The following is an 8,912-nucleotide window of genomic DNA, read 5'->3' as shown; positions in this document are numbered from 1 at the left end:
AGGACATTCAGAAGCCAAGTTATATGCCCACAAATGTGTAACTGGACTACTTCTTTAAATTGACACCAGATCCGGTGACCTTTGGGACATGGTTTGACCCCCTTAGGAAAGTGCTATCATCATGAAACGTTCAGATCACTTACAACTCAATAGATTCTACCTTCCTGTAACGTTTCAGCCTGATTGGACATTGTTTTCACACAAATGAACCCAGAATGATGTGAAATTGTGCTTCGTGCAACATAATTCTGGGTGCCATTTAAAAACCATAAGTTCTAATGACTCCATTCCTTTTTGTGGTTGTAGGGGCTGTTGATTGGAGTACACTAAAACAAACCTGACCTCTCTAGGATATTCAAAAGCCAAGTTATAAGCCCACAAAGGTGTAACTGAACTACTTCTTTAAATTGACACCAGATCCGGTGACCTTTGGGACATGGTTTGACCCCCTTAGGAAAGTGATAGCATCATGAAACGTTCAGATCACTTACAACTCAATAGATTCTACCTTCCTGTAACGTTTCAGCCTGATTGGACCTTGTTTTCACACAAATGAACACAGAATGATGTGAAATTGTGCTTCGTGCAACATAATTCTGGGTGCCATTTAAAAACCATAAGTGCTAATGACTCCATTCCTTTTTGGGGTAATGGGGGCTGTTAATTGGAGTACTCTAAAACAAACCTGACCTCTCTTGGATATTCAGAAGCCAAGTTATAAGCCCACAAAGGTGTAACTGGACTACTTCTTTAAAGTGACACCAGGCCCGGTGACCTTTGGGACATGATTTGACCCCCTATAGGAATGTGCGATCATCATGAAACGTTCAGATCACTTACAACTCAATAGATTCTACCTTCTTGTAACGTTTCAACCTGATTGGACCTTGTTTTCACACAAATGGACCCAGAATGATGTGAAATTGTGCTTCGTGCAACATAATTCTGGGTGCCATTTACAAGCCATAAGTGCTAATGACTCCATTCCTTTTTGTGGTTGTAGGGGCTGTTGATTGGAGTACATTAAAACAAACCTGACCTCTCTAGGACATTCAGAAGCCAAGTTATAAGCCCACAAATGTGTAACTGGACTACTTCTTTAAATTGACACCAGATCCGGTGACCTTTGGGACATGGTTTGACCCCCTTAGGAAAGTGCTATCATCATGAAACGTTCAGATCACTTACAACTCAATAGATTCTACCTTCTTGTAACGTTTCAGCCTGATTGGACCTTGTTTTCACACAAATGGACCCAGAATGATGTGAAATTGTGCTTCGTGCAACATAATTCTGGGTGCCATTTACAAGCCATAAGTGCTAATGACTCCATTCCTTTTTGTGGTTGTAGGGGCTGTTGATTGGAGTACATTAAAACAAACCTGACCTCTCTAGGACATTCAGAAGCCAAGTTATAAGCCCACAAATGTGTAACTGGACTACTTCTTTAAATTGACACCAGATCCGGTGACCTTTGGGACATGGTTTGACCCCCTTAGGAAAGTGCTATCATCATGAAACGTTCAGATCACTTACAACTCAATAGATTCTACCTTCCTGTAACGTTTCAGCCTGATTGGACATTGTTTTCACACAAATGAACCCAGAATGATGTGAAATTGTGCTTCGTGCAACATAATTCTGGGTGCCATTTAAAAACCATAAGTTCTAATGACTCCATTCCTTTTTGTGGTTGTAGGGGCTTTTGATTGGAGTACACTAAAACAAACCTGACCTCTCTAGGATATTCAAAAGCCAAGTTATAAGCCCACAAAGGTGTAACTGAACTACTTCTTTAAATTGACACCAGATCCGGTGACCTTTGGGACATGGTTTGACCCCCTTAGGAAAGTGATAGCATCATGAAACGTTCAGATCACTTACAACTCAATAGATTCTACCTTCCTGTAACGTTTCAGCCTGATTGGACCTTGTTTTCACACAAATGAACCCAGAATGATGTGAAATTGTGCTTCGTGCAACATAATTCTGGGTGCCATTTAAAAACCATAAGTGCTAATGACTCCATTCCTTTTTGGGGTAATGGGGGCTGTTAATTGGAGTACTCTAAAACAAACCTGACCTCTCTTGGATATTCAGAAGCCAAGTTATAAGCCCACAAAGGTGTAACTGGACTACTTCTTTAAAGTGACACCAGGCCCGGTGACCTTTGGGACATGATTTGACCCCCTATAGGAATGTGCGATCATCATGAAACGTTCAGATCACTTACAACTCAATAGATTCTACCTTCTTGTAACGTTTCAACCTGATTGGACCTTGTTTTCACACAAATGGACCCAGAATGATGTGAAATTGTGCTTCGTGCAACATAATTCTGGGTGCCATTTACAAGCCATAAGTGCTAATGACTCCATTCCTTTTTGTGGTTGTAGGGGCTGTTGATTGGAGTACATTAAAACAAACCTGACCTCTCTAGGACATTCAGAAGCCAAGTTATAAGCCCACAAATGTGTAACTGGACTACTTCTTTAAATTGACACCAGATCCGGTGACCTTTGGGACATGGTTTGACCCCCTTAGGAAAGTGCTATCATCATGAAACGTTCAGATCACTTACAACTCAAGAGATTCTACCATCCTGTAACGTTTCAGCCTGACTGGACCTTGTTTTCACACAAATGAACCCAGAATGATGTGAAATTGTGCTTCGTGCAACATAATTCTCGGTGCCATTTAAAAACCATAAGTTCTAATGACTCCATTCCTTTTTGGGGTAATGTGGGCTGTTAATTGGAGTCCTCTAAAAACAAACCTGACCTCTCTAGGGTATTCAGAAGCCAGGTTATAAGCCCACAAAGGTGTAACTGGACTACTTCTTTAAAGTGACACCAGGCCCGGTGACCTTTGGGACATGGTTTGACCCACTATAGGAATGTGCGATCATCATGAAACGTTCAGATCACTTACAACTCAATAGATTCTACCTTCCTGTAACGTTTCAGCCTGATTGGACCTTGTTTTCACACAAATGAACCCAGAATGATGTGAAATTGTGCTTCATGCAACATAATTCTGGGTGCCATTTAAAAACCATAAGTGCTAATGACTCCATTCCTTTTTGTAGTTGTAGGGGCTGTTGATTGGAGTACACTAAAACAAACCTGACCTCTCTAGGATATTCAAAAGCCAAGTTATAAGCCCACAAATGTGTAACTGGACTACTTCTTTAAATTGACACCAGGCCCGGTGACCTTTGGGACATGGTTTGACCCCCTATAGGAATGAGGATCATCATGAAACGTTCAGATCACTTACAACTCAATAGATTCTACCTTCTTGTAACGTTTCAGCCTGATTGGACCTTGTTTTCACACAAATGGACCCAGAATGATGTGAAATTGTGCTTCGTGCAACATAATTCTGGGTGCCATTTCCAAACCATAAGTGCTAATAACTCCATTCCTTTTTGGGGTAATGGGGTCTGTTAATTGGAGTACTCTAAAACAAACCTGACCTCTCTAGGATATTCAGAAGCCAAGTTATAAGCCCACAAAGGTGTAACTGGACTACTTCTTTAAAGTGACACCAGGCCCGGTGACCTTTGGGACATGGTTTGACCCCCTATAGGAATGTGCGATCATCATGAAACGTTCAGATCACTTACAACTCAATAGATTCTACCTTCTTGTAACGTTTCAGCCTGATTGGACCTTGTTTTCACACAAATGGACCCAGAATGATGTGAAATTGTGCTTCGTGCAACATAATTCTGGGTGCCATTTACAAACCATAAGTGCTAATGACTCCATTGGGGGCTGTTGATTGGAGTACACTAAAACAAACCTGACCTCTCTAGGACATTCAGAAGCCAAGTTATAAGCCCACAAAGGTGTAACTGGACTACTTCTTTAAAGTGACACCAGGCCCGGTCACCTTTGGGACATGGTTTTACCCCATATAATAATGTGCGATCATCATGAAACATTCAGATCACTTCCAACTCAATAGATTCTACCTTCTTGTAACGTTTCAGCCTGATTGGACCTTGTTTTCACACAAATGGACCCAGAATGATGTGAAATTGTGCTTCGTGCAACATAATTCTGGGTGCCATTTACAAACCATAAGTGTTAATGACTCCATTCCTTTTTGTGGTTGTAGGGGCTGTTAATGGGAGTACACTAAAACAAACCTGACCTCTCTAGGACATTCAGAAGCCAAGTTATAAGCCCACAAAGGTGTAACTGGACTACTTCTTTAAAGTGACACCAGGCCCGGTGACCTTTGGGACATGGTTTGACCCCCTATAGGAATGTGCGATCATCATGAAACGTTCAGATCACTTACAACTCAATTGATTCTACCTTCTTGTAACGTTTCAGCCTGATTGGACCTTGTTTTCACACAAATGGACCCAGAATGATGTGAAATTGTGCTTCGTGCAACATAATTCTGGGTGCCATTTACAAACCATAAGTGCTAATGACTCCATTCCTTTTTGTGGTTGTAGGGGCTGTTGATTGGAGTACACTAAAACAAACCTGACCTCTCTAGGACATTCAGAAGCCAAGTTATAAGCCCACAAAGGTGTAACTGGACTACTTCTTTAAAGTGACACCAGGCCCGGTGACCTTTGGGACATGGTTTTACCCCATATAATAATGTGCGATCATCATAAAACATTCAGATCACTTCCAACTCAATAGATTCTACCTTCTTGTAACGTTTCAGCCTGATTGGACCTTGTTTTCACACAAATGGACCCAGAATGATGTGAAATTGTGCTTCGTGCAACATAATTCTGGGTGCCATTTACAAACCATAAGTGTTAATGACTCCATTCCTTTTTGTGGTTGTAGGGGCTGTTGATTGGAGTACACTAAAACAAACCTGACCTCTCTAGGACATTCAGAAGCCAAGTTATAAGCCCACAAAGGTGTAACTGGACTACTTCTTTAAAGTGACACCAGGCCCGGTGACCTTTGGGACATGGTTTTACCCCATATAATAATGTGCGATCATCATAAAACATTCAGATCACTTCCAACTCAATAGATTCTACCTTCTTGTAACGTTTCAGCCTGATTGGACCTTGTTTTCACACAAATGGACCCAGAATGATGTGAAATTGTGCTTCGTGCAACATAATTCTGGGTGCCATTTACAAACCATAAGTGTTAATGACTCCATTCCTTTTTGTGGTTGTAGGGGCTGTTGATTGGAGTACACAAAAAAAACCTGACCTCTCTAGGATATTCAAAAGCCAAGTTATAAGCCCACAAAGGTGTAACTGGACTACTTCTTTAAAGTGACACCAGGCCCGGTGACCTTTGGGACATGGTTTGCCCCCCTATAGGAATGTGCGATCATCATGAAACGTTCAGATCACTTACAACTCAATAGATTCTACCTTCTTGTAACGTTTCAGGCTGATTGGACCTTGTTTTCACACAAATGCACCCAGAATGATGTGAAATTGTGCTTCGTGCAACATAATTCTGGGTGCCATTTCCAAACCATAAGTGCTAATGACTCCATTACTTTTTGTGGTTGTAGGGGCTGTTGATTGGAGTACACTAAAACAAACCTGATCTCTCTAGGACATTCAGAAGCCAAGTTATAAGCCCACAAATGTGTAACTGAACCACTTCTTTAAATTGACACCAGATCCGGTGAACTTTGGGACATGATTTGACCCCCTATAGGAATGTGCTATCATCATGAAACGTTCAGATCACTTACAACTCAATAGATTCTACCTTCCTGTAACGTTTCAGCCTGATTGGCCCTTGTTTTCACACAAATGAACCCAGAATGATGTGAAATTGTGCTTCGTGCAAAATAATTCTGGGTGTCATTTACAAACCATAAGTGCTAATGACTCCATTCCTTTTTGGGGTAATGGGGGCTGTTAATTGGAGTACTCTAAAACAAACCTGACCTCTCTAGGACATTCAGAAGCCAAGTTATAAGCCCACAAATGTGTAACTGGACTACTTCTTTAAATTGACACCAGATCCGGTGACCTTTGGGACATGGTTTGACCCCCTTAGGAAAGTGCTATCATCATGAAACGTTCAGATCACTTACAACTCAATATATTCTACCTTCCTGTAACGTTTCAGCCTGATTGGACCTTGTTTTCACACAAATGAACCCAGAATGATGTGAAATTGTGCTTCGTGCAACATAATTCTGGGTGCCATTTAAAAACCATAAGTTCTAATGACTCCATTCCTTTTTGTGGTTGTAGGGGCTGTTGATTGGAGTACACTAAAACAAACCTGACCTCTCTAGTATATTCAAAGGCCAAGTTATAAGCCCACAAAGGTGTAACTGGACTACTTCTTTCAATTGACACCAGATCCGGTGACCTTTGGGACATGGTTTGACCCCCTTAGGAAAGTGATATCATCATAAAACGTTCAGATCACTTACAACTCAATAGATTCTACCTTCCTGTAACGTTTCAGCCTGATTGGACCTTGTTTTCACACAAATGAACCCAGAATGATGTGAAATTGTGCTTCGTGCAACATAATTCTGGGTGCCATTTAAAAACCATATGTGCTAATTACTCCATTCCTTTTTGGGGTAATGGGGTCTGTTAATTGGAGTACTCTAAAACAAACCTGACCTCTCTAGGATATTCAGAAGTCAAGTTATAAGCCCGCAAAGGTGTAACTGGACTACTTCTTTAAAGTGACACCAGGCCCGGTGACCTTTGGGACATGATTTGACCCCCTATAGGAATGTGTGATCATCATGAAACGTTCAGATCACTTACAACTCAATAGATTCTACCTTCTTGTAACGTTTCAGCCTGATTGGACCTTGTTTTCACACAAATGGACCCAGAATGATGTGAAATTGTGCTTCGTGCAACATAATTCTGGGTGCCATTTACAAACCATAAGTGCTAATGACTCCATTCCTTTTTGTGGTTTTAGGGGCTGTTGATTGGAGTACACTAAAACAAGCCTGACCTCTCTAGGACATTCAGAAGCCAAGTTATAAGCCCACAAATGTGTAACTGGACTACTTCTTTAAATTGACACCAGATCCGGTGACCTTTGGGACATGGTTTGACCCCCTTAGGAAAGTGCTATCATCATGAAACGTTCAGATCACTTACAACTCAATAGATTCTACCTTCCTGTAACGTTTCAGCTTGAATGGACCTTGTTTTCACACAAATGAACCCAGAATGATGTGAAATTGTGCTTCGTGCAACATAATTCTGGGTGCCATTTCCAAACCATAAGTGCTAATGACTCCATTCCTTTTTGTGGTTGTAGGGGCTGTTGATTGGAGTACACTAAAACAAACCTGATCTCTCTAGGACATTCAGAAGCCAAGTTATAAGCCCACAAATGTGTAACTGAACCACTTCTTTAAATTTACACCAGATCCGGTGAACTTTGGGACATGATTTGACCCCCTATAGGAATGTGCTATCATCATGAAACGTTCAGATCACTTACAACTCAATAGATTATACCTTCCTGTAACGTTTCAGCCTGATTGGACCTTGTTTTCACACAAATGAACCCAGAATGATGTGAAATTGTGCTTCGTGCAACATAATTCTGGGTGTCATTTACAAACCATAAGTGCTAATGACTCCATTCCTTTTTGGGGTAATGGGGGCTGTTAATTGGAGTACTCTAAAACAAACCTGACCTCTCTAGGACATTCAGAAGCCAAGTTATAAGCCCACAAATGTGTAACTGGACTACTTCTTTAAATTGACACCAGATCCGGTGACCTTCGGGACATGGTTTGACCCCCTTAGGAAAGTGCTATCATCATGAAACGTTCAGATCACTTACAACTCAATAGATTCTACCTTCCTGTAACGTTTCAGCCTGATTGGACCTTGTTTTCTCACAAATGAACCCAGAATGATGTGAAATTGTGCTTCGTGCAACATAATTCTGGGTGCCATTTAAAAACCATAAGTTCTAATGACTCCATTCCTTTTTGTGGTTGTAGGGGCTGTTGATTGGAGTACACTAAAACAAACCTGACCTCTCTAGGATATTCAAAGGCCAAGTTATAAGCCCACAAAGGTGTAACTGGACTACTTCTTTCAATTGACACCAGACCCGGTGACCTTTGGGACATGGTTTGACCCCCTTAGGAAAGTGATATCATCATGAAACGTTCAGATCACTTACAACTCAATAGATTCTACCTTCCTGTAACGTTTCAGCCTGATTGGACCTTGTTTTCTCACAAATGAACCCAGAATGATGTGAAATTGTGCTTCGTGCAACATAATTCTGGGTGCCATTTAAAAACCATAAGTGCTAATGACTCCATTCCTTTTTGGGGTAATGGGGGCTGTTAATTGGAGTACTCTAAAACAAACCTGACCTCTCTTGGATATTCAGAAGCCAAGTTATAAGCCCACAAAGGTGTAACTGGACTACTTCTTTAAAGTGACACCAGGCCCGGTGACCTTTGGGACATGATTAGATCCCCTATAGGAATGTGCGATCATCATGAAACGTTCAGATCACTTACAACTCAATAGATTCTACCTTCTTGTAACGTTTCAGCCTGATTGGACCTTGTTTTCACACAAATGGACCCAGAATGATGTGAAATTGTGCTTCGTGCAACATAATTCTGGGTGCCATTTACAAGCCATAAGTGCTAATGACTCCATTCCTTTTTGTGGTTGTAGGGGCTGTTGATTGGAGTACATTAAAACAAACCTGACCTCTCTAGGACATTCAGAAGCCAAGTTATAAGCCCACAAATGTGTAACTGGACTACTTCTTTAAATTGACACCAGATCCGGTGACCTTTGGGACATGGTTTGACCCCCTTAGGAAAGTGCTATCATCATGAAACGTTCAGATCACTTACAACTCAATAGATTCTACCATCCTGTAACGTTTCAGCCTGATTGGACCTTGTTTTCACACAAATGAACCCAG

The sequence above is a fragment of the Nothobranchius furzeri genome, chromosome 5 (assembly GCF_043380555.1).
Source record: "Nothobranchius furzeri strain GRZ-AD chromosome 5, NfurGRZ-RIMD1, whole genome shotgun sequence".
In the NCBI taxonomy this organism is placed as follows: Eukaryota; Metazoa; Chordata; class Actinopteri; order Cyprinodontiformes; family Nothobranchiidae; genus Nothobranchius; species Nothobranchius furzeri.
This window is presented reverse-complemented; position numbering follows the sequence as displayed.